Source organism: Capra hircus, chromosome 13 (genome assembly GCF_001704415.2).
Source record: "Capra hircus breed San Clemente chromosome 13, ASM170441v1, whole genome shotgun sequence".
Classification (NCBI taxonomy): Eukaryota; Metazoa; Chordata; class Mammalia; order Artiodactyla; family Bovidae; genus Capra; species Capra hircus.
Window position 1 is genome coordinate 34,899,884 of NC_030820.1, and position 27,343 is coordinate 34,927,226.

Below are 27,343 nucleotides of genomic sequence, written 5' to 3' on the forward strand. Positions count from 1 at the left end.
ATGTCCCGAACTTCCACCACAGGCAATGGTCGCTTTCCAGAATGTTGATGAAAAGAGACAGAGAGAGAGAGAGGTGGATTCTACTCAAAAATTTCCAACTGAATCATCTTCTCTAAGTGTCTTCTCTCCGGACCCTTACTTAATCGAAAAACTCAGTCTCCTACAGTTGCTGGGGGTAAGGACCGGGGCATGGGATAGTTAGGGAACTGGGAATAGACATGTACACGCTGCTGTATTTAAAACAGATAACCAGCAAGGACCTACGGTATATAGCGCAGGGATCTCTGCTCAATGTTATGTGGCAGCCCGGATAGGAAGGGAGTTTGGGGGAGAATGGATACATGTAAACGTATGGCTGAGTCTCTAAGCTGTTCATCTGAAACTATCACAACACTGTTAATCAACTATATCCCAATACAAAATAAAAAGTTAAAAAAAAGAAAAGAAACACTCAGTTTCAGAGATCTGGCTGTACTTCATGTTGGTTTATTCTATATTCTAAGTCACACAAGCAATGCATCCTTATCTTGGAGCTCTTGAGTCAGTTAATGGCCTTCATCACATGGCTTTCGTCTGCTGCAATATGTAGATCAATTTCTGGATTAGGGGATGCTATTTGCTTATTCATAACAGAACTACATCATTAGGTGCTGAAATTGGATTGTCTTATACAAATATTCTTATTTAACCTTTAAACAGAGCCAATGAAATATATATTCTTATTATCCCCATTTTTAGGGGGGAACTTTTGGAAGGTTAAATTGTTTGTCCAAGTTTACTAAGTGGATGATAAGAGGACTTATCATTAAAACATGAACAAACTTGGGACTTCCCTGGAGGTCCAGTGGTCATGACACCCCCATTTCCCATTCAGAAAGTGTGGGTTTGATCCCTGGCTGGAGAACTAAGATACCACATGCTCCAGGGCAAAAAATTTTTTTTAAATATAAACAAACTGACTCCCAAAACTGTGCTTTTACCACCTATGAATTTCCACCTCAAAAGCCTCTAGGATGTTCCTAAAGATGATAATTGATCTCATTCATAAATCAGGAGAAGCCAGTGAGGTAGCTCAGAAAAAGTCACCAAGAGATGAAGTAATAAAGTTGACACGAGCCCACACTTAATTTGAGTCAATTCAGACCTCTTCTGGGCATTTATTGGTTTGCCCCCCTCCTATCTATTTTTGCTGGGTTAGACTCTGGGGGCCTTGCATGTAATCTTGGTCTATATAATGCAAATCGAACCTGGTGTCATTCCTGATCATGAATCAAGGAAATGTACCTTTTCCTACAGTTTCTTCTCTACTCCTTTCAGAACTGATTAACCCAATTTTCTCTATGCCCCCTTCTGCCTTCTCAAGGAGATACTGTTCTGTGGGTGACTGTGTGGATGCCTCCACTGTGAGGAAATCCCTTTGGCTTCATACCCTCCTGGTCAACCCCCACCCATCTGGCAAATTACCTTGCAGGTGTCCCCTCTTACAGAGAATTTTCTGTTCACTTCTTGTCCCCTTCCGGCATTTCTTACCTTAACCAAGTGAAATAAGTTCTGTCTTCCCCAGACTTTCATAACATCTTCCCTGGAACTTTCTGGTGGCTTTTCTCCATGTGTTCTCTGCATGTTCCTCTTTCCTACACTTAGATAGTATTTTGAAGAAAGGGACTGTGTCTCAGGCATCAGGAATGTCCTGTGGTATCTGGTCCAGCGCTCTTCATTCTCTTGGTAGAGACGGTCACTATTTGATGAGTGACAGAATGAATATGCAACATTAGGAAAGAGTAACTCACATTCTGGGTGCCGCTATCCCTGCCTTGGTGACCGTTTCCCCACACCCCAGTTCTCCAGATGATGCTTACTGAGATTAACTGGCTTCCTCTGATGTTTTAGTTTGCTCCTGTGCTTGACTCCGTGGGAACAGAGATATATATCTTTTATGAGACCACCTGTAGCCTGCACCTCAAGACCAGTCCTGATCTTATTGGGATGGTGCAGAAATATTTTATGTGGAAGACTTTTTTTTTTTTCCAGTTCAGTTCAGTTCAGTCATTCAGTCATGCTCGACTGTTTGTGACCCCATGGACTGCAGCATGCCAGGCTTCCCTATCCATCACTAATTCCCAGAGCTTGCTCAAACTCACGTCCATCGAGTCGGTGATGCCATCCAACAGTCTCGTCCTCGGTCGTCCCCTTCTCCTCCTGCCTTCAATCTTTCCCAGCATCAGGGTCTTTTCCAGTCAGTCAGTTCTTCGCATCAGGTGGACAAAGTATTGGAGCTTCAGTTTCAGTGTTAGTCCTTTTTTCAATTAGAAGCAGAAAATCTCATCTCACTTCTCTTCTTTGAAGAAAGAAGCCTTTAATTTTCTATTGAGGAAAATCTCTTTTCCCTACAAAACATTTGTTTTGCCTTGTGGTCCCAAATGCCAGATATCAACCCCCACCCCTACCCCAGCCCATCCATCAGTAGATTTAGTACAGAAATTTCTTGCTGAGGCAGGAAATATTCAATCCAGCTAGAGCTGGCTGGTCTTGCCATGGGGCTGTTAGAGCCAACTAGTGTTCTGAACCTCGGGTGAACCCACAGAACCAAGCTGATTTAGAGCAGTTCCTCCCCTGCACTGGCTTGAAACCTGCCTATTTTTGCCACATGCTTCCTGCTGGCATGTGGCTTAGGAGTTTACAAGTGGCTGACTACTATACATAGAAAGAAATCGAATCAGGCAACAACGAGAGGACAAGGAGGGAGATCTTTATTTTCCAGGCAATTTAGGTGAAAGCCAACATCCTAACCACCATCACCATGTAAGCTGCAACAGCATTTTCCACGTGTTGGGGTTGTGAACACAGTATGTGGATGGATTCGAAAACTGTCCACAATATCCTGCTGGTCTGTTTATCCCCACATGCTGTAGACATTCTCCGTGTTCTGCTGCATTTTCGGAGCAGTTGTAGAGTGTAACAAGGACAGCTGTCTTGCTTATTCCACCTTGGGAGCAGCCTTTTATCACACTGAGTGTTTGTGTAGCCCTTCATTCAATCAGTAAATATTTACTGAGGTCATGACTGTGCCCAGGTGCTAGGGACAGAGGAACTTGCATTCATCAAGGTGATTTTATAGTGAGGAAGAGGACATAAACAAATAAACAGTAAATGACTGTACACCAACAACATAAATACGTGAATTTCTTTTAAGTGTATGAACAACATAAAACAGAGCAACTTGGTAGCTACTTTTGGGGGAGAGGGGCAGGGCTGGGGAGAGAGGTGATTGGCAGAGAAAGTCCATCTAAAGAGGTATTTTCAGAGCTGACTAGGCATGGGACAATGTGGCCATGAGCTGCTGCCGGGAGTGGATTTCTGAAGAATGAGAAAAGAAACAGAGAGAAGAGTTCAGAGGCTTGTTGGTGGGGGGCAGTCAGCTGAGAGAGGTTGGTGGTTTAGTTGAAAAAGGAAGATACGGACATGGGGGAGAGAAACAGACAGAGAGATGGGTTTATGTCCAGAGAATATTTCCACAGAGCCTAGAGATGCCGAGATGTTGTAAAAAAATTTCATGACGGGTCATTATCCAACAGGATAGGGAAGGTATGAGCTGCTTTTGAAGGTTAGTAGACTGGATCACTGAGACACCAAAATATTCTTATTTCAGTCCTTTTGAGACACTCATTCTCCATCCCCCAGTTCTGGGTGGTCATGCAGCCCACCTTCTCAGAGAACAGGATATTTGAAACATGGGCAGGGAAAATAGACTCTAAGTGAAAAATGTCAGTCTCTAAAGGTATGATTCTGTGTATATGACAGTCTCAAAATGACATAAGTGGAGAGATAGAGGATGAGTCAGTGGTGGTCAGGGATTAAGCAGCCAATTGGGAGGGTGTGACCATAAAGGGTTGGCTTGAAGGAGTTTCGTTCTCATGAAGAGTTCTATGGTGGTGCTAGTTATGGTGGTGCTCACACACATCTATTAATATACATTTGATGAAATCTGATAGAACCCCATACACACAACTGGTACCTGTGAAAAAATGGTGAAATCAAATAAAAATTTGATAATTGATAACAAACTGTGGGCATGTAAGATGTCATCCTTGGGGGAAGCTGGGAAAGGGTACATGAGAACTCTCTGTACTAATCCTGATAATTTTCAGTTCAGTTCAGTTGTGCCTGACTCTTTGTGACCCCATGGACTGCAGCACACCATGCCTCCCTGTCCATCACCAGCTCCCAGAGCTTGCTCAAACTCATGTCCATCGAGTTGGTGATGCCATCCAACCATCTCATCCTCTGTCTTCCCCTTCTCCTCCTGCCTTCAATCTTTCCCAGCATCAGCGTGTTTTCCAATGAGTCAGTTCTTCAAATCAGGTGGCCAAAGTATTAGAGTTTCAACTTCAGCATCAGTCCTTCAACGAATATTCAGGACTGGTTTCCTTTAGGATGAACTGGTTTGATCTTTTTGCAGTCCAAGGGACTCTCAAGAGTCTCCTCCAACACCACAGTTCAAAAGCATCAATTCTTTGGCCCTCAGCTTTCTTTATAGTCCAACTCTCATATCCATACATGACCACTGGAAAAACCATAGCCTTGACTAGATGGACCTTTGTTGGTAAAGTAATGTCTCTGCCTTTTAATATGCTGTCTAGGGCTTCCTCAATGGCTCAGAGGGTAAAGAATCTGCTTGCAATGCAGGAGACACAGGAGACACGGGTTCGATCCCTGGGTGGGGAAAATCCCCTGGAGTAGGAAATGGCAACCCACTCCAGTATCCTTGCATGGAAAATCCCATGGACAGAGGAGCCTGGCTGGCTACAGTCCATAGGGTCATATAGAGTCAGACACAACTGAAGTGACTTAGCACGTATGCACACATTGAGGGTCTGTGAAAGTCGCTCAGTTGTGTCCAATTCTTTTTGACCCCATGGATGATACAGTGACTTCATTCTCTCACTCAGGTTGGTCATAGCTTTTCTTCCAAGGAGCAAATGTCTGATACTTTTATGTGAGTCTAAAATTATTTTCAAAAACTTCAACACATAAAAGTAAAAAAAGTTAATAAATAATGCATTCACTGTTTATAAAATGCAGGTTTATATCAGGCTTAGTAATTGCCAAGTTTTAGTAAACAATAACGGAGAAGGTGATGGCATCCCACACCAGTACTTTGGCCTGGAAAATCCCAGGGACGGCAGAGCCTGGTGGGCTGCTGGCTATGGGATTGCACAGAGTTGGACACGACTGAAGCGACTTAGCAGCAGTAGCAGCAGCAGTAAACAATAAAGATATATTGGGCTTCCCTTGTAGATCAGTCAGTAAAGAATCGACCTGCAGCGTAGGAGACCCAGGTTCAATCCCTGGGTTGGGAAGAGTCCCTGGAGAAGGAATTTATAAATAATATGAAGATTAGATTTTCTCACTCTATCGGAATTCCTGGATATGAAAAATAAGAGCCAGTTTTGAACTAAATGCTTTATCCACTTTCAAAAGTAAAATTATTTTAAAGACTCTGTCTTTTTTAATAGCAAGAAAGCACATCTAATCTGGAACATATACTCAAATTCACACAAATAGAAAGTAGATTAGAAGTTACTGGGACTGAGAGGAGAGGAAAATGAAATTTTTTTCTTAATGGACACAGAATTTCTCCTTGGCATGATAAAAGTTTTGAAAATGGACAGTGGTGATGGTTGTACATTTGAATGTAATTAATGCCACTAAATTAGCTGTACACTTCAAAATGATTAAAATGGAAAAGTTTATGTTACATATATTTTATACTAAAAAATGTAACCCTTCAAAAAAAAAGTACATTTACTTTGAACTATGGGTGCATTTCATATGTTTTACCTGGCACGGGGTAGGAATCCAAAAGTCAGGCTGTCTAGATTTACACAAGTATGAAGGAAATGGCAACCCACTCCAGTGTTCTTGCCTGGAGAATCCCAGGGACGGGGGAGCCTGGTGGGCTACCATCTATGGGGTCGCACAGAGTCAGATACGACTGAAGCAACTTAGCAGTAGCAGCAGCAGAAGATGATCTTGTATAAAAATGGTACTGAAATTTCTGAAAAATAAATGATATGACCCAGGGAGAGAAGGTAGAGAGAGAAAGGAGAGGCAGACTGAGCTCTTTTTCATCCACATTTAGAATTTGTTAAGGAGCAGTCATCTAAGGAGGAAGGGCAGGATTAACCAGTGAGACATAAGAAACCAGGAGGGCAGGGTATCCTGGAAGTTTAGGGGAGTTGATGTTTCTAGACAGTCAGGGTGGTTGAGTAAGACAGGGAGGTGGCATGCCCTGAGGAAGGGGACGGGGGGCGTGATGGGTGACTAAGTTGAGCAGTGTCCCCACCTCTGGACCAATGTAACGGAACAGACACTGATGGTTGTGGACGGGGGAGGGCACAGCAGGGGCAGTGGAGATGGTCCACTGTGGGAAAACGTATAGCAACAGGGATGCAGGTAAGGAGAAATAAGGTGTTTAGAATGGCGGTTGTTTTGAACTGAAACATACCAGAGCACATTTGTATCGTAGTGGGAGTGACCCAGGAGAGGGAAGTAGAAACAGTGATAAGCCATAGCGTTTGATACAAATGCTTGAGGGTCCCTGGAGTCACCCTGTCACCCAGGCTCCTCCTCCTGGGAGCTGGAATAAAACCCAGCTCAGCTCCCCATAAAACTCGCCACCCTTTTTCCCTTCCCAGATCCGAGGACTCCAGTTCCTCCTTCTCCAAGGCTGCAACTTTCATCCTTTCCCTTCCAAAGGCCTTGGGCTTTAAAAAGAAATTTTTGTTAACTGTCTTTTGACAGTAGAATCCAAACTCTTGGGACACGGAAGGAAATTCCCTTCCATTCTAGTGCAAAGACCCTACAGACGGCAATGAAAGACACAGCTAAGCATTCACCACTTTATTCTCTTCCATTAATTTTTGAGCAACTCTCATGCTACTTCTGTGTAATTTGCCTTGTTACTCAATATGTTACTAACATTTTCCTATGTCACTTAACACTCATTAATGGCTCCATAGTGTTTCATGTTTTAGACATGTTATAATTTAGTTTACCAATAACTTATTATTAACGATTTAGTTTCTAATAAATTTAATCTGTTTGTATATCTCTGACTTTTCCCTTAGGACAGTTTCCTAGAAGTAGAATTTTGGAGTTAGACGACAAGAACATTTTAAGTACTCAAGAAAACATTGTCAACAGAATACAAATTGTGTGATCATTAATTTACTTGGGTCTTCCTGTTTTGTCCATTCTGCTATTAAAATTGTTTTGCCTTCTGTGGGTCCTTACCGTGGTCTTTTTGATTAGGAAGAAGCAAATAGTATTTGCAAAGTTAAAAGCCTGTGGCTTTGAGTATCCAGCCAGCCTTGGACTTGGTTAAGACTGTGGCCATCCTGTCTCTCAATGAAAAGGAAAGAAAGATTATGAGACTTCTTGTAGAACACCAGTTTTTCTTATCCAAACAGTAGGATGAAGTAAGTGGACACAAAAACAGAAACATATGGATATCTTCCTGGAAATACTCAGAGGTTTATAAAATGAAAAGAAATATATTTCAAAAGGTGTCTTGAGTTTTCTAGAGATATATTTGTTGTTGTTGCTGTTCAGTTGTTAAGTCGTGTCCGATTCTTTGCCACCCCATGGATTGCAGCCTTCCTTAACATGTCAAGAATATCAGCAAAGGCTTCTTTAGGTCTGGCTTTGCAAGGAAGGGAATGATGACAGACTGTCAACAAGGTTACAGCGTCTACCCCCCGGGACTCATGGTGGGTCACAACAGGGCTGGTCTGACCAGGCAGCTGAGTGGAGACCCAGTGGCCAAAAGCTGAGACAAATTCAGACTTGATGATATGGTACAGAGTTGTGTCTTCCTTTAGAAGCCAAGTGGTTTTTCTTCTCCAGTTAACAGAGTCGTGGTAACTTTGGCAAGAATGGGGAGATCACATAGAAATCCTGGACCAAGTTTCTTAAAAAAAACTATAAGAAAGGGAGGTTGCATTTTTTTGTTTCACTTTCCCATTAGTCTCTTCAGCCCTTAGCCCACTCCAGGGAATATCTTTTGCCTAAAAATGATGAGTGCACTTCATCAGTTATTTCTATTAGATCTTTATAGTTGCTGGCTCAACCAGAAAATGTTTTTGTCATGAAACACTTTCACAGAATTGGAAGGACAAAAACAAAATATAGCAAAACAAACTACCCCCCTTCTTATACATGCCAAGTTGACTTGTTCACTTTTCAAAAGCCCCAGAAATTAAGTCAGGCCACAGGGCAGCATGTTTGAGAGGAGACCTCAGAGAGTCAGAGATAGCTTGAGGAATTAAACAAGTTAATAGCTGTAAATTACTTTGAATTATCCTGGCTCATGTAAATGAGGATTACGATGTAAACTCCATTGGGGAAAAGGTCTTTTACTGTTACTGTTTTGCTGAGTTTTTTTTGTTTTTTTTTGATGTGGACTGTTTTTTTAAGTCTTTATTGAATTTGTTACAATATTGCCTCTGTTTTCTTTTTTTTTGTTTCTTTGGCCACAGGCCAAAACACATGTGGGATCTTAGCTCCCCAACCAAGGATCAAACCTGCACCCCTTGCATTGGAAGGGGAAGTCTTAACCACTGGACCACCAGAGAAGTCCCTGCCCCCTCCCCAGCTGTTGAACAGCTCATCGAACAGCACCAACTCTGAGTGCATAGTAGGGGCCTGATACATTTTTGTTGCTTACTTTCATTACTGTAGTTTTCATTGGCAAGTTCTCAGCTGCATGCATACTAATATTAGTAATAGCAGATATTTATTGAGTCTTACTCTGCCCCAGGCATTGTGCCAAGATTACCTTTCTTTTTCTCTTTTATTCCCCAAATAACTTCATGAGATGTTATCCCTTTTATGCCCCTGTTATAAATATGGATACTGCAAATCATGAGAGATTAAGTCACCTGCCCAAATCCACATAGCTAGTAAATTAACAACCTGGATTAAAACCAGCACAGTCTGGCTCCAGGGCCATCATATGAAATAAAGTAATACTCTGAGGAAAATCAACGCGTGAAACATTAAGATGCTGCAGAAGCCTCGTCTTATGAACAAAATCTGGAGTGTCTTGAAGAAACAACATGAAGTTAGGAAGATGTCAGTCATCTTTGTCCATGGGGTGGGCTGCTGTTGGCCTTCTGATCTCATCTGGAAGCCAGAATGCTGCCAACCCCTGGGCCTTTCTGCAGGGACCCTGTCAACTGAGCTGTCCTCCTTCACCTGCATTTTAGTGTATGACTGAATCTCTTTGCTGTCCACCTTAAACTATTACAACATTGTTAACTGACTATATTCCAATATAAAAGAAATTTTTTAAAAAATTCTTAAAAATTTCAAGACAGCAATAGCAGATTTTTAAACAAACCACAGGACTCTTTTAAAAGCATGAAGCACCATATATCTGCACAGGTGTCACACCCATTAACTGCTCTGAATTTGCAACTCAAGTAAACAGTCCCTAGAAAAATTTAGAAAAGAGATGATGGTGACTTAGACTAGGCTGATGGCAGTGAAAATGTAGGAAGGTACATGGATTTAAAATATGTTTTAAGGAGAAATGGAGACACAGACAAAGAGGAAAAATGTATAGACACCAAGGGCAGAAGAGGAGGGTGGGATGAATTGGGAGACTGGGATGGACACATAGACACTATTATAAAATAGGTAACTAATGAGAACCTACCATAGAGCTCAGGGAACTCTACTCAGTGCTCTACGATGACCTAAATGGGAATGAAATCGAGAAAAGCTGAGATATATGTATACACAAGGGCTTCCCCAGGCTTCCCTGGTGGCTCAGATGGTAAAGAATCTACCTGCAATGTGGGAAAACCAGCCAGGTTCGATCCCTGGGTCAGGAAGATTCCCTGGAGAAGGGAGTGGCAAACCACTCCAGTATTCTTGCCTGGAGAATTCCATGGACAGAGGAGCCTGGAGAGCTACAGTTCATGGGGTCACAAAGAGTTGAACACGACTGAAGCAACTTAGCATGCACCCATGCAATCTATAATTATCTTTTATAACTTTTCTTGGTCCAGGATCTAATCAAAGACAACAGATGCCATTTAGTTGTCATTTCTCTTTATTTTCCTTTAATCCAGAAAATTCTTTCTTGACTTTGACAATTTTGAACAATCCAGGCCAGTTGGTTTGTGGCATATTACAGAATTTGGATATGTGGAATGATGTAGAATTTGGATATAGCTGATTGTTTCTTCTTGGTGAGATTCAGTGTAGGTATTTGGGGGGAGATGCCATGCAGGCAATGCTGAATCTTTCTCGTGGATCACATCAGAAAGTACCCAAAATGTGTTCCATTAGTATATTTACTAATCTGGATTTTTTATCCAATAGATTTCTCCATTATGAAGGTATTGATAACTGTTCTTCTCTGTAAGTAATTAATAGTTTGTGAATCGCATTTGAGACCACATAACCACCCCCTCCCAGACAACTTTCTTCCACTGGTCATACTTGTTTGGGTCAGTTATTACATTTGTAACTGCAAAATCTCTCACTTACATTTGACATTTTAGAAGGATTATTTGGGAATGAAGCTCTCATCTCTTCTAGGGTTTTTCTGTACTGGTTCAGACAACCTACTACTTTACTGAGTATCTTTTGGGGAAGAGAGCTGAAACCTTAATTTTTCACTAAGATGTCAAAACCACTTTCATTTTCAGCAGTTTTGTAACCAAATGAACTCCAGAGTTCCATGTCATGGCTTGTAGCTGCCATGAGATTTTCAATAGAGACACATTCTTATGTATCTATCCGTTTACATAAATTATCTGTGGGTTATTTGACACAAGAAAGTGCCAGTGATCAACCAAAGAAGGCAGCTGCCATAACATAAACAGACCATTATTCTAGCTCATCCTCACAGTCCATTTGGAGTTTAACATTATCAACCACAGATAAGGTAAAAAGTAGTCACAAATATAAAATCACTTAGCAAAATACACTCTCTTCCCAGTGTTTGAGTCCTACAAGAAATCATGACACAGTCTCAGAATTGTTCTCTTCTTACAGCTGAGATAAAATACTGACAGTGAGAAGGGCAACCTGGTCCTCAGGTTATAAGGCTATTAGCGTAGTAGAGTTTAAGCTTTTGGGTTGAGAGACTATAGAAAACATAAATCTTCAAAGTAGTTCAGAATTATTTTCCCACAAAATTGGATTTATCTCTGGGGAGCAACTGGCAATCCTCTGGCTTAAGTCTTGAGATTCACCTTTCAGTTGAGTTCTTTTCCAAGTCACTCTCTTAATGAGCTAAGTTTCTTCTGCATCATTCAAAAATCAAACTAACTAAATAGCCCAGGTCTAGGAAGTTTTAAGAACATTGTCAGTTGGATGTCATTTTTCCTCTCCGTAGTTCTCAAATGCATTTCATTCTACATTGTAGCATGAAAATGGCTAGGTTTGGGATGGCACATACACATATAGTGAGAAAGGAACCAGAAAGGTTATTCAAGCAAAAACCTACTGCATGTAGTCTTTGCTTTCTGGGAAAATGGCCTAATTCCAGTCTGGAGCAGAGAGTTCTTGAATAGATCTAGGAAAACACCTCGATGAAGCTTGACAACACACCCTGGAGAAAAGACTGGCAACCTACTGCAGTATTCTTGCCTGGAGAAATCCCATGAACACAGGAGCTTGGGGGGCTACAGTCTGTGGGGTCACGAAGAGTCAGATATGACTGAGTGACTAACACTTTCACTTTTCCCTCTATCACAATGGTATCTTCACTGACAATGCAATCTTTCATGTAATTAAGTGGCAGTAGCTGAGTGGGCACTATCCATCCATTACACACACTCCCCACAATTCGACCCCCAAAGATTGTAAACATGATCTGAATTAGTTCCCATCTTTATCTATTTCACTTTGGGGTGGAATTAAACAGTTTACTACACATCAAATCAGGAGATTGGGGGAAACTGACATCCCCACATAAATTTTAAGAATAGTCTCAGACCATGAAATCTTAAGTGGGATTCTGAGCTAGCTCATCTAACTACCAGGCTAATAACAGCAATAATAACACCAAAATTGTAACAACAATGAACATTTATTAAAAATTTCCAGTGCCAAGCACTTTAACTACATAATTTAATATTCACTAAAATGTCATGAAGTATATAATATCATCTCTCTTCTATATATAAAAAATGAGATTCAGCAAGGTTAAGGGCTTCCCTGGTGGTTCAGATGGTAAAGAATCCATCTGCAATGCGAGAGATCTGGGTTCTGTCCCTGGGTTGGGAAGATGCCCTGGAGGAAGGCATGGCAATCCACTCCAGTATTCTTGCCTGGAGAATGTCCATGGACAGAGAAGCCTGGCAGGCTACAGTCCATGGGGTTGCAAAGGGTCAGACATGACTGAGTGACTAAGCACCCACAAGGTTAATAACTTGTCTGAATGTCACCTAGCTAACACGTGGACAAGCCAGGATTCAACATTAGATGTGCCTGACTCTTCTCTGGCCATGTCTGTCTTTTCATCATTCAGGGGCTCTATGAAGAATTTAATGACATGTTATTGAAGGAGTCCCACACTGGTAACAGGAAACTCTAGTTTTGACCCTACTAATGCCACTCACTAGGCAGGTGACTTGAATGTACCAATTCTCTCTTGCTCATTCACTTGCTGTGCAAAATGGAGATAACCACAGATATCTGGTCTACCTCTCTAGATAGCTGGGGGACTAAAACAACAATGACATGGCTTATACAATTATTTTGAGACGACTGTAAGATTTTATTATTTATAAAGTGAAGTTTGCTTTATAACAGGTGATGATAGAGAAAAATTATAATAAAAGATTGCAAGTAAGGTGTCTTCTAGCAGCCTTTGGTAATCTTCTATACTTTCTAAAGATAAGCAGAGAGGATGTCTCTAGTCTCTGGAATGTATGAAAAAAGCAGTCCTAAATGTGCCATTTCTTGAGCTGATTTGCAATTCTCTAGATTTTCTGTTACAGAGGTAATCATATAGAATCACTTTGAATAAGTTGTAGGAAAGTTATGTCCATAAAAACAGTAATTGTAATAATGTAACGTTATGACTAATTATACTAAACTATAAATATATATTAAGTACTTGTTACCACAGGAAAGAACAAGAACTCTTTTCAATTCTGAAATTACATTTAACGTCACTCTGGGTGACTCAGCTGATTTCCAGCACACACAGTGAAATGAGTAGATTTTGCTTATGACATGTCTGGTCTCAACAGAATGCACTTGTAACCAGGGAGGTCTAAGCAAATCAAAATTATGCTTGTTTTTAAAAAGTTCAAACAAGTATAATTTCCCTGGCAAAAGAGTAAGTATTTGTAAGATTAAAGCCTTGTCACTCAGCAAAAATACTTGTTCGTGTGCCAAAAGATCTCAGTCATGCCGGGAATCATTAGTATTGCAACAAAAATATTGTTATAGGTAAATCTACTAATTTACTGACCATTGTTGGATGTGAACAAGTCAAAACATCCTTCTAAAGCCGATATTCAAGACTCTTGTTTTTTTTTCCTTTCCAAATGTATCATGGAACTGTAAGGATATCCTAATATCTTAATAATGATTATGAAAACAAGCAGTTATTTAAAATTTACATAGAACTTGGAATAGTTATAAATATCTTACAAATGCCAATCTTTTAAACTTCTCAATAAGCCTATATGATATTGCATCTCAATTAGTGCTTACTGCATAACAAACCTGGAGAAGGCAATGGCACCCCACTCCAGTACTCTTGCCTGGAAAATCCCATGGATGGAGGAGCCTGGTAGGCTGCAGCCCATGGGGTCGCCAAGAATCGGACACGACTGAGCAACTTCACTTTCACTTTTCACTTTCATGCATTGGAGAAGGAAATGGCAACCCACTGCAGTGTTCTTGCCTGGAGAAACCCAGGGGCGGCGGAGCCTGGCGGGCTGCCGTCTATGGGGTTGCACAGAGTGGGACACAACTGAAGCAACTTAGCAGCAGCAGCAGCAGCAGCAGCAACATAACAAACCACTTCAAAATGCAGTGGTGTAAACAATGCTATTTTTTTTTAGCTCATGATTCTGGTGTGCAATCATTTTAGCTGGGCTCAGTGGATGGTCTTGACTGGGCTTATTCTTGTGTCTGTGGTCAGATGCTGTTTCATGTGGGGCTGACTGGTCTCAGAGAGCCTCTAAGGGGATTCTTGTCTCTGCTCCATGTTCTCTCTCACTCCTGAGCAGACTAACTGGGCTTGTTCACGAGGTGGTGGGGCAGAGTTCTGAGAGACAGGCAAAGCAGCCAGTGCTTCTCAAGGCTCAGGCTTAGAACTGGCACCTTGTCACTTCTGTCATATTTTATTGTCCAAAGCAGGTTATGGGTTCAGATAGGATTAAAGAGACTGTGAAGTAGACTTCATTACCTGATGAAAGAATTGCGGACATTTCTGCAGTCTTTCACAAGTAGGTGTTCTTACTGTCTCCATTTTACAATGAGGAAATTGAGGCTCAGAGAGATTATAAAGCCCATTAAGGGCCACACAGCATCGTGCTATTCATTTCTTTCTTTGATCACAGTTATTTCTATGCTACTTTAACAAAAAGATATATCAATATATTTAGTGATATTCAATTCTGAGTTATACATGATATACATTTCAGTGATATTGAATTCTGAGGGATAAAGCATTCAAATAAGCTTGAAACTAAACTTTAAAGTGAATTTGCAAAGCTAATTCAAAGTTTAACTTCAACCACAAAGAACACATCAGCACACTAGTACATAAGAAAATGTTATTCTTCTTTTGAAAAGAAAGTTAATACAGGAATTTATCATGCTTTGAAAGGTGGTTTTCCTTTCAATTTTTAGAAGGAAGAAAGTTCTGCCTTCTGCTTTTCCTCAAATATCACAAATAAATCATATGACTCTCCTTTGAGATGGAAAACAGGGTTCTTCTAGATCTTCTGAAGAGTCAGTAACATTTTGTGTGTTTAAATGGTGGGATGCCATGATCCTTCCATAATTCAAAATTTGGCATCAGTAACTATGGAAGACTGGTCACAATATTCTGTAGGCAAAGAACAGAGCCTTAAAAGCCTTTCCTGACTCATCTTTTTCATCCCTGTCTGGGGTGGGTGCTCCTTCTTAATTCTATGATACCCTGCATCCCATTGGTATTGAACTCACTGCTCTTTCTGGAACGGTCTATTCAACCCTCTTCTCCACTAGGATGTGAGTTCTTTTTTTTAAATTTCAATATTAAAAAGTTATAATTAAATTCATTAGGGTTTGGTATTTTCACAAAACTAGCTCTTGGATTATTTTTTTATTGTTTCATAATATTTATTGTAAATTAAGAAAAACTTTTTAAATTTTATTTTATACTGGAGTATAGCCAAATAACAGTGTTGTGATAGTGTCAGGTGAACAGCCAAGGGACTCAGCCATATATACATGTATCCATTCTCCCCCAAACTCCCCTCCCATCCAGGCTGCCACATGACATTGAGCAGAGTTCCCTGTGTTGTACAGTAGGTCCTTGTTGGTTATCCATTTTTAATATAACAGTGTCCACCCCAAACACCCTAATTATCCCCCTCCCCAATAGGCTGTAAGTTCTTCAAGGAAAGAACTGAGCATTGCGCATATTTGGATGTCCAACACTAGCCCAATGTCCACTGCCATTAAGCAGTGTTCATTAAACAATTGGTCAGGGAGGGAGTGGATGAATGGGATGATATACTGAATTTCCAGTGAGTGGGACCCTCCCTAGAGGCAGGACTCATAGAAAAATGTCTAGAAAGGAGGTGTGCCTTCTTGCCACAAGGTATAATTGCACTGGCCTGCAGGCTGGGTGGGGACTGTTGGCAAGGCTGTGCTCTTCCCTGCAAGGGCTGCAAGCATAGCCCCCAGCTTTTCTGGCTCCTGTTCCCCAACTGCTGGGAGCACACAGTTTCGTGGTACAAAGCGGGAAAGGGCTTAAGAGATTCATTTAGCTTCTCAGACATCAAAAAGCTCTTACAAAATAATATTCTGATGAATGAAGGGTAAATTAGTAGGCAACATGTGGATTAGAAGTCCCTGGAGCTCAAATGGATGAGAAACCTGAGGGGCCAAGCATCTGCCCTTCTGTGGTTAGAGTTTCTCAAATAAACTTGTCGAAGTCTCTCTCCAGACACACCGCAGGCTTCCCTCCATGCCGCCAGGTGGGCCAGGCAGGTCTCCAGTGGTCCCCACACCCGGGCTCCACACCCAGTGAACGAGGGCCCAGAGGAATGAGATAGGATCCTGCGCTCAGGGAGTTTTCCTAAACTCATGGCTTTATCAGTGGCCCCTGGAGGGGTCTGTTCCTGGTGGGATTATTTGGGGTCAAGTAGAAAAGAGCAGGTTTATTGCTTTGCCTAGCAAAGGGGGCCACAGTGGGCCGGTGGTGAGGTAAGAGGGACTCAGTATCATCACCCTTCAGTTCCAAGTGGTCTGGGGTCTACATGCTTGTGAGCAACATATGGCTACCTTCTCCCACCTGGAGGGGGTTTCAGTACCTGAAAAATTGCTCAAAGATAGTGTTGTGTGTATCTATTGATGGAGAAGCAGATCTTTGTCCCGAGGCTGCACTATGGTTTCTCTTGACTGTTTCTTCCTGGTCTTGCATCCCCTCTCTTCCCTAATTAACAATGACTTGAATCTGCCTCTTGGATCTCAGGGAAGGTCACGGAAGCTAAACGAAGCCTATTTTCGTGTAAGCAAAGGAACGGAGGACACAGAACATCTTTGTGCCCAGGAACCCTACAGGGTCCTGCTTGGTATCAGTGTCCAGTTGGAGAAAAACATTTCTGGCTCTTCCAGGGGAGAGATTTGATAAGCTGAAGTGAATATAAAGATGTGATCAGAAAAATGTAGAAACCAACCTGGAGGAACTGATCTTGGAGGAGGAGCAAGTTGGTGACGGGCTCCGTGTCTGAGACAGTGGCAGTGTGTGGTCCATCACAGTCGTCATCGCTCCCTGCTGCTTGCCCATGTGCTCCCTGGCACTCTTGAGATGCTAGTGGAGAATGTCACATCTGAGCATCATGGGTATTGACTGAAAAGAAATGCACAATCTGATCCTTGCTGCAAAATCTCCTTTATATCTTGGCCTCTCCCTTGCCTCTTTGGAGCAGTCCCACAGAGTTCCCTGAGAGGCTGTGTCCCTGGATTAAGTCCTCAGTGTTATCTGCCAAATAAAACAGAATTCTCAACTTTTAGGCTTTGCTTTTTTTTTTTTTTTTCAGTCAACACTGAAAAAAGATCAGGCCCTATAGACTGTAGCCCTCCAGGCTCCTCTGTCTTTGGGATTCTCCAGGCAAGAACACTGGAGTGGGTCATCATGTCCTCCTCCAGGGAATCTTCCCAATCCAGGGATTGAACCTGCATCTCCTGTGGCTCCTGCATAGCAGGCAGATTCTTTAAAACATTGAGCCATCAGGAAAACCCAGAACATCAAAAGACTAATGTTAATTTAAAAAAATTTATAGCCCAGACATCTCAAGTGAATGAATTTAGCACTTTTCTACGTGAGGGAAGACACAAGGGCCTGGACTCACTGCAGTCATTCCCTTGATGTGTACAATAGTGATCTAGGGCCAGTATCCTGTTCCCTCCATCCTGAATCTCCCTGGAGTGCACTGCTGGCGTAGCTAAAATGTGATGGCTTGATAGCTGCAGCACCCTTTGGTTACTGGTATGGCAAGTGACATTTTTTTTTTTATTGACACAAGAGAAGTACTTTTCTAACCCTATGACAGGATGTCATCGAGTTTTTGTTTGAAATTTCTCACTGATGAGAAGACCACTCCTTTACAACGCAGCCCCTTCTTGTGAACAATTCTCAACAGAAACCAACACAACATTGTAAAGCAACTATACCCCAGTTTTAAATAAAAGAAATCTGAGTCCCTGTCACATCGGACTTGTGGCCCCTCATCTTGCAGAAACACAGGTTAGGTCTTAAAGAATGTATCGTAGACAGACCTTTGGCCCCTGGGTACCCTCACATGTCCCTGCTCTTCTGAATTGATTTCCAGCTCCTTTACCCTCTAGTCTTTGATGTGACTTTAGTTTATCAAAAGCTTTCCAAATTATCATACCCTGAGCCAACTACTCTTCCCATGAAATGTCTGTATTCCCAAAGTACTTCACATCATTATTTTTTTTATAACATGTAACATGGATCATCTCAATGAGAAGTTGGTGGTGTGTGGCTGAGAGCTAGAGGTTCAGGCTGCCAGCTAAAGACTACTGTAGGAAATGTACACAGATATCTTTGTGAACTTATTCTGTCTTTGCACCCTAAAAACAATCACCAGGCTTATCAAAGCTAGAGTGAGAAAAAGAAAATCAAATACTAAACAGACTCCGAATTGCATGGACTTCCCAGGTGGTGCTAGTGGTAAAGAACCTGCCTGCCAATGCAGGAGATATAAGAGATGCTGATTCAATCCCTGGGTTGGATAGAACCCCTGGAGAAAGAAATGGCAACCCATTCCAGTATTCTTGCTTGGAGAATCCCACAGACAGAGGAGCCTGGCAGACTATAGGCCTTGGTGTTGCAAAGAGTCAGACATGACTGAAGTGACTTAGCATGCAGGCACATAGATAAGAGTCAGAGTTTCAGAGCCAGAAAAGTAAGTCACAATAGCTTTGACAACCACTGGCAGAAAACAAAGGAAAACAAGGCCTATGGGGCTGTTGCTGTGTCTGCTGGTCCACCCGCTCTACACCGACCACTTCCCCATCAGGACCACTCCAGGAGCTGATGGTATGTTTGTAAGTCCCATGGAGCAAAAATGGTCCACAATGAGTTGACCTCTTAGATCCAATTTGCCTTACAAAAACTTGCCTCATAGAAACAAAATCCTGTCCTAAAGCTATGATTTTACCTTTAAGAGATATAGAGTCTGTCCTATGCCCCATTTTCTATCAATGAAGCCTAATTTCTTTAAAGTGCACTCACTGTATCATTGTAAAGGGCAGCAGCCTTAAGAGGCTAGGAAGAGCTGGTACCTCCTGTGCATTGGGCTATGCTCAGTAGCTTCAGTCATGTCTGATTCTTTGTGATCCAATGGACAGTAGCCCATCAGATTCCTCTGTCCATGGGATTCTCCAGACAAGAATACTGGAGTGGGTTGCCATGCCGGCTTCCAGAGGATCTTCCTGACCCAGAGATCAAACCAGCGTCTCTTATGTCTCCTGCATTGGCAAGTGAGTTCTTTACTACTAGCATCATTTGGGAAACCCCCTGTGTATTATCCTTGCCCATCTTTACACCTGGCCTGTCTTCCTATGGTAAGGCTTTCTGTACCTTATCTTGATAACTGGGAAAACTGTGAGCAAACTGAAGTTTCACATGAGGTGAAGCAGTGCATTAATTGGAAATTATTTCTGTATAGATGGGTTCAGTGTATCATTATCAGGTTCAGTAACTGAGGCTCTAGTTGCAAACACAAATAAAAATTGCTTCCCCATGCTCCATCCAGTGAGCAGGGCTCAGAGCCATGCCAAGCTCGAAGGTTCTAGGCTTCCTCCCAGGGCTTCCTGCTGTCTCTCCACAGCACTGAAAAGCAGCTGTCGTGGGCTTCTCATCTTCTATTCCCAAACTAGAAAAATTAACGTTGTGGTCTTAACAACTACCTAGATCGGCTGTTTTAGAAATCAGGGATGCTGAAGGCAAGCCGTGACTGGAGGGCATGGCCTCAGGATGTGAAATACAGCAAATGACATCCCCTCCCTTTGCTGGAGAGGGTTCTGCCCACATCCTGTGTCTCATCTCGCTGGGACCACTCACTCCGGAGGATGCTACCTCCCTCTGGGATGTTCAGTTCAGTTCAGTTCAATCGCTCAGTCATGTCCAACTCTTTGTGATCCCATGAATCACAGCACGCCAGGCCTCCCTGTCCGCCACTAACTCCTAGAGTTCACTCAGACTCACGTACATCGAGTCAGTGATGCCATCCAGCCATCTCATCTTCTGTCGTCCCCTTCTCCTCCTGCCCCCAATCCCTCCCAGTATCAGAGTCTTTTCCAATGAATCAACTCTTCGCATGAGGTGGCCAAAGTACTGGAGTTTCAGCTTCAGCACCATTCCCTCCAAAGAAATCCCAGGGCTGATCTCCTTCAGAATGAACTGGTTGGATTTCCTTGCAGTCCAAGGGACTCTCAAGAGTCTTCTCCAACACCACAGTTCAAAAGCATCAATTCTTTGGCGCTCAGCTTTCTTCACAGTCCCACTCTCACATCCATACATGACCACTGGAAAAACCATAGCCTTGACTAGACAGACCTTTGTTGGCAAAGTAATGTCTCTGCTTTTCAATATGCTATCTAGGTTGGTCATAACTTTTCTTTCAAGGAGTAAGCGTCTTTTAATTTCATGGCTGCAGTCACCATCTGCAGTGATTTTGGAGTCCCCCCCAAAAAAGTCTGACACTGTTTCCACTGTTTCCCCATCTATTTCCCATGAAGTGATGGGCCCAGATGCCATGATCTTCGTTTTCTGAATGTTGAGCTTTAAGCCAACTTTTTCACTCTCCTCTTTCACTTTCATCAAGAGACTCTTTAGTTCCTCTTCACTTTCTGCCATAAGGGTGGTGTCATCTGCTCATTCCACTTAAAATGACGATTAAGATGAAAATGCCCTGAAATTAAGCATGGCTTTAGTTTTTCCAGTCCTCCCAACCCCTGGCAACCAAAGCACTGCCGCTTCTCAGTGTCTAGATGTGAAAAAGCTCGGTCCCTGGCCCCCCTGCCAACCACCACCGCATTCCTCCCGTGGGACACAAAGCAGCGATGGGAGCGAGGATTCATTTCAAAGAAAGAGTGAAAGATGGAGCCCTTAGCTGGTGTCACTTAATCTGTGATGGCATAAAGCAGGCTCTTTTCTGTTTACTGGACACTGATCCGAGATCGGGTGACGGCCAGGGAACAGGAAACCGGACTCGTGAGAACACCCGCCCTCCACTTCCCGCCACGAGGCGGGGGGGGGGGGGGGGGGGCGGGGGGCGGGGAATGGCTTCTCTTCCCGGCCAACCAGTGTGATTATGCTTCCCTCCTCCTCGTCGTGGAAGTGATGAAAGCTGCCCTTCCAGCTCCAAAGCCAGTCCTGACTGCACTGCACAGATGGGGCTGGGGAGCAGGGTTCTAACCCAGGCAGGGCCTCCTCTGAGAGCAGACCTGCTGGGAGTGGGGACCCTTCGCTCAAGGCCTGGGGATGCAGACTCCGCCCTTCACCTTCCCTTTTTCCGTGACTGTGGTCGTACTTGGGTAGGCTGCAATCTCTGTAAGCCAGATCCCCTTCATTTAGAAAACTCACAGCATTCAGCTAGAGCTAGATGACTCTTAGGGACAGCTCCATTTCTGGGGCTCTGTTCCTGGGGTTCATTCATGAATCCATCATTCACGTGATGTCACTGGGCTTGGGGTCTATGATACAGAGAGAGGGACTAGATTTCCTCCATGGGTCCTCATTCTGTATCCTTTTTGCTTGGTTATCCACCCATTGCTTCTTCTTTTCCACATACAAATTCCTGAGCAGATGTCTCTGAAGGCAAAATTTCAAGACTAGTCAATAATTTTTGTTTTTTAGACCTGGACTTGCTTGTTTCTGTCTCTGCAGCATGCAGTGGCACAGACACTCAGTAGATGTTTGATGAGTGAATCCATTTCACTGGATGTGTTGTGATGAGTAAGCTTGCAAATCAGAAACTGGGCCTATGGTCCAGTTAGGAGAAGGGTGATGCTCTGGGAAGAGATGCTCAGGGGCATCTTAAGAAATGAAGGCTCCTGAGCCATCAACCCAACTCTTGTGGTTCGATTTATTTCTGGACCCTTTATGACCAAAACAAAGATGCTAACAAGTATAAAAATTCAGACATTTTTTTCAGATAGTGAAAATATTTGCTCTTCTCGGACATACAATGAACCTTAATAGGAGGAATGATAGGAATAACAAAATACAGAAAAGGGCAAAATACCTTATCTTTCATTACTCAGGTTCAACGCTAGTCAACGTTAGGTGTCACAACATTTATTAAAAGAGAAATTACATAACCGCAGTAGGGGCACCACCCAAAGTAATTACCTTCTACCTCAGAGGAAAGTGTTAGCTACTCAGTCGTGTCTGACTCTTTGTGACCCCATGGACAGTAATCTGCCAGGCTCCTCTGTCCATGGGATTCTCCAGGCAAGAACACTGGAGTGGGGATCTTCCTGACCCAGGGATTGAACCCAGGTCTCCTGCATTGCAGGCAGATTCTTTACCAACTGAGACAGCAGAGAATGAAAATCCATTTATAATTTCAGTTCCAGAGATAATCACATTTCAAGTAATCAGGCAAATCTAACAGGGAAGAGAGGCTGGGCGAGCCACGAGAGGCTCAGGAAGAGCCCAGCCTGCCAGGACTCTGGGTGCTGGGAGGGGAGTCCCACGGATCTGTGAAGACTTGAGCCTTTGGCAAAGCTCAAGGCATGAAAGCTCGGTCCTGTCCCGGGAGGGTCTGTGTACTGACCCAGTTGTACTGACTTAGGAACCAGCTGAGGCTCTTCTCTGCAGTTATTTCTGAATCTGAGAAAAGAGCACCATCTGCAAAGACCCAGGGGCCTCATCTCTAGACAGGAAAAATCCCCCTTATTATCTTCTTAAATGATTTCCTGTAGGTTCCCCTCCAGTAAAACCACTAAGCTCCCGCTGATCCGGCTCCCTCTGACTCATGGGGGGACCAAACTCGGGAAAGGAAGCGCGAGCCCCCAGAACCTGGTGCAGTGTGACGTGTGCGTTGGTTCAGGCTGGTGTTACAGAAAATGGAGGCGTTTTCCCTCAAAATCCTGACAGGATGTGGGTGCGGACAGTTTACTGGGGGACCCGGCTCTGGCACTGTGTGGGTGTCGGAGGGGGTGGGGGTGGGGGGGTGCTGTCCCACGTGGTGAAGCCTCCCTCTGGCAATAGCTGAACCAAACTCCACCCCACCTCAAACACACACCCGGCCCCAGTTTGAGGCTATGAGCATGCGGAATCCCCGTGGGGACTTTAGTGTACATTCAGCCTTTTGGTGTCCCAAGTCTATCAGCTTCCAGTACCTACAGAACAGCTTGTCATCCTACAATTCCACACACACACACAGTCTCGTATACATCTCTAGGATTGGGGTCAATATGCCCATTCGGCAGGTGAGAAAACTGAGGCTCAGAGAGGTGATTTCACTTGCTAGATTTGCTGGCTACAAGAGATGGGGGCAGCTAGGTGGAGATTCTGGGTCGCCCATCTCTGTGGAGGTTTCTGCGCCATGCACCAGACCATGTTAAGCTTTAATTTCCAAGAATTGGCTCCTGAGTTCCACACTTCTCACAGGGCTCCTCCCAGCCAGGGCAGTCTCCCCTGCCTTGTAATTTCACGGACACCAGATGGGAGCCTCCAGCAGACAGCATCTTCTTACTGGAGCCCAGGGTTCTGCATTCCGTTTGCCTCATGGTATTTGTGGGTGTCTTGGCAAAGTTTGCGTATCTCCAGGGAAGGGAGGAGCAGGAAGATGCCATAAGGAGAGGTAGGGAGAAGGTCAACATTGGCTTGTGTGGGTGGCCAGGCATCCTGGAAGGGCCCTCAGCCGCAGGAGAGCTGGTCTTGCCACTTGCCTACTCCCCCAACTCCACTCCCACCCCACAGCTTCAGTCATATTGCTTCTCCTATTCAAGATGATTAGCCCATACAAGGCAGCACTATGGGTCCGCTGCGTGTGTGCATTAATGGGTGAGGTTAAGACCACCTGAGGGAAGATGCAAGAGACATTCTGACCCCACTGGTGCTAGAAAGCCAGCACCTGAGGTTCCTGGCATGGATGCTGCGGACCGCACTTGCCCTGCCCCGGATGTTCTGGAAAGTTCAGTGGATTTGCGTCCCCTACCGCATCCCCCTTTTCACACAGCACTGCATTTCCGGAGCTGTCCTTCCTCCAGGCTGTTTCTGAAGTGCCCTGTCCTTTCTGCAGTACACAGTGTCGGGGAGTGTGCTTTGCTCTGGGCTCTGTGTCCAGCTCCAAGTGACAGGTCTCACTCTGTTAGAGGAATGTGGGCTTTTGCCTCTGTCATTTCTCTTTTGCCATCGAGCGAGCTGGATCCACCCTTTCCAGTGCATCGGGAGGTGGGGGCTGACTTGAATCTTCCTTCCACTCATGTTGGTTCCATGATCCACATTCACTGTAATAAGCGAAACTTCTGTTGTCAGGACATGAAGAGCTTGCAGCACAGAGCAAAACCCAGAGAAATAAACCGGTGGGGGAGTTTCTCAACTTGTTCACTGTTTTTATTTTCCTTTTCTTAGGTTTAAAGAAGCCCAAGAGTTTGTTTTTACAAGCTTCTCCCCCATCTTCTGCATGCTAGGGCTCTTTGAAATATGTTCCTGTGATAAAAATCTCAAAAGCTAAACTATAATCAAACTTGGATATCTGCAAATCATCTGTAATGTAAAACCAGACACCGCCACATTGTTTACAATCTTCTTTTCCAAATCAGAGCAGAGGAGTGGCTTTTTGCCAGACTTTGGGAGAAATTTCCATTTGTTGAGTTTTTTTCCCCCCACAATATATTGGTGCAAATTAGATATTGCATGTTACAGGATCTACACTTGCACACGTTTGTTCTATATTTCGTCTTTCAAAAATATCGTCTTAGACTTCAAAGTGGTAGAAATTATTTCTGACTTAATGCTTTCTACTCTGTCTTCATTTTAGCCATCATGTCCTCTCTGGGTTACTTTTCTAAGATTGTTTATTTGTTTTTTTTCTAAGCAGGAAGAACAGAGTCTCAACACTGGTGCATTTAGAACAGTGAAAATAATAGGTCAAACTTTAGCAGTTACTTATCTGTATCAGAGTGCAGAAGAGTCATGTGTGATTCCAGGCAGCCAGAGAGTGTGAAAAGAGACAATTACCTGGAGCTTTGGAATATGTTTCTGGTCTGGAGGTTCTCTTTGGGATGAAACAAGGTGGCCCCTCCAAGAGAACTGATGGGAGCTCAGGCACTGCCCTGTGCTCTCTGTTGCTCCCTTCCTGCTGGGCAGAGGCTCAGCCACTTCTCAATCCCACGCTAAGCAGGGCTTCATCTTTTCCAGGTTTCCTGGAACCAGGAACTGGATAAAGGTTCCTGGTTACAAAAGGCCTTCCCAAAAGGGTAGACGCAGACTGTGGTGTTGGCCAAAGTCATAATGTAAAGTAGAAAGAGTGGATAGGTATCGAAGCAGATGAAGAGTGATCATCACACAGTACCTGGTATATAAATAGAGGACCCGGAGTCCTAAGACAGGAAGACATGCTGCAGAAAAGCTATCCTATGGGGAGTCCAAATGAGGATGGTCAGCAGGGGTCATGGATCTCCAGTGCTGTGGCCACTGAAGGATTCATCAGAGGCTTCCCTGGTAGCTCAGATGGTAAAGAATCTGCCTGCAATGCGGGAGACCCAGGTTTGATCCCTGGGTGGGGAAGATTCCCTGGAGGAGGGCATGGCAATCCACTCCAGTATTCTTGCCTAGGAAATCCCATGGACAAAGGAGCCTGGTGGGCTACAGTCCCTGGGGTCGCAGAGTCAGACATGGTTCAGTGACTAACACTTTCATTTGGTTTTAGACTGATCTCTGGGTGAGGAAATCATGACCCACTTCTCCTTGCCTACAAATCAGAGTGTGGTACCAGCCTGCTATTCCTCTCACTCTAGTCACTTCTGTACCATGCTCACGATCTTTGTCTTATTGTAACTGAACCAACTTGGATCCACTTGGCTGCACGCAGAAAAGCCGATCTCCTGACGTCAGGTTGTGGGTGAAGGAAAGCACAGTGTTTACTTGTTCTGATTTCATGAACTAGAATTCATATCTGGATGAGGACGTCTGTTACACATGGAGGCACCTCCTAAATTCACATCTTCGCAGCTGTCACCAGTCGACTGCATCACAGGAACTGATATCATATGCTTGTGTGGCTTTGGGCATCTCCCTCGGATGCCCAGGGAGTTTACATCCCTCAAGTAGATGGATTTGCTCAAGAACTCTCAGCAATGACCACCACCCCTGGAAAGCCCTCTCCAGTTTGCATGCTGCTTTCTGCATGGCCTTGCTGGATTTCATCCTCACAACAGCAATGGGATGTGAATACCAACTTGATTATCCCCAATTTAATTTCCTTGGGTCACACAGTTAGGAAGTGAACTCCCCATCAAATGCTTTTCCTTATCTCCCAGGATCACAGAGAAGTGTTATAAAAACTAACATCCTCTGTAGGGCACAAGGTGTGAGGTCACAACCCCCTTCATGAGCCTGGAACACGCTCGCAACTCCATCATAGCCACCCCCCAGGTGCTGTGGGAATCAACAGAGAGAAAGAAAATCCCTCCACTCTTTTGGAAAGATCTGACCCCAGCTGTCAATTTGTCATTTTTTAAAAAAATTTGGTATCTTTAATTTTACATCATTCTTCTGGTCATTTAAGAAACAGGTGTCAATGGAATGCCAGTCCCGTGGCCATCGCAGTGGTATGCTAAGTACCATGAAAAACTCAGGCAAATTGTGACACAGTCCTTCCCAAAGCAAAGCTTCCTATTTATTTGTGAATTCTAAGCTGCAAAGGTCTAGATTTAGATTTTATTTTTCAAATGCTCAATATTTATACATAGAAGGAAATTATGGCAAATTATCTGAATATTTCCAAGTGTTTGTACAACACATCTAGGTACTTTTTGTGGTTTTTGTTCTCTATCTGGAATATAAGGAACTGGGAGTAACAGACTGTAAATTTGTGATCAAGTAATCAACTAACCAAGAAGTTAGCCAATCAGAACACAGAATGTGGAAAAGGTCTGCACAGCTAAGGCCTTTGTTTCTTTCAGCTCCATATGAGAAGTCATGGATTGACATGTACACATATATGTACACATTTGTGCCCACTCACACACACACATGCACAGGCACACACACAAACACACACACGAGGGCACAGCAATTATAGAAATATAGAATCGAAAAATATTTTCTATATAGAAAATATAGAAAAATACCTGTTTCTATCTTGTTCTGTCCAGTGACAGCACAATCTCTTACCCTGGGTCTTCAGGAGAACTAGAAATCTCTAGTGTGGGGAGAGCTGTGAAAATGTCTGCCTGACGTCTGGAGAATGATTGCTCTGCCGGTGGTGAGGAGACACCTTTGGCTGTCATTCAAAGGCCCTGGGACGGCTGCAGCTGACACCAAGCACAGCAGTGCCTGTCCATAGGTGCCGCATGGCTGGACCAGTGCCTCCTGTGAATG

The 27,343-nt window shown here is 43.5% G+C and overlaps 1 long non-coding RNA gene across 3 annotated transcripts; it reads right to left on the reverse strand.

Moving 5' to 3' along the window:
* LOC108637384 lies at positions 20 to 27,343 on the reverse strand. 3 transcript variants are annotated; one of them, XR_001919002.1, is made up of 4 exons: positions 27,094 to 27,343; positions 16,932 to 17,104; positions 1,531 to 1,738; positions 472 to 576 (listed from the first exon to the last, which is right to left on the reverse strand). It is a non-coding gene; the product is annotated as an uncharacterized LOC108637384 (long non-coding RNA). The 3 variants fall into 3 exon arrangements; XR_001919001.1 differs by lacking the exons at positions 472 to 576; positions 27,094 to 27,343 and adding an exon at positions 20 to 32 and having other exon boundaries at positions 16,932 to 17,262; XR_001919000.1 differs by lacking the exon at positions 27,094 to 27,343 and having other exon boundaries at positions 16,932 to 17,262.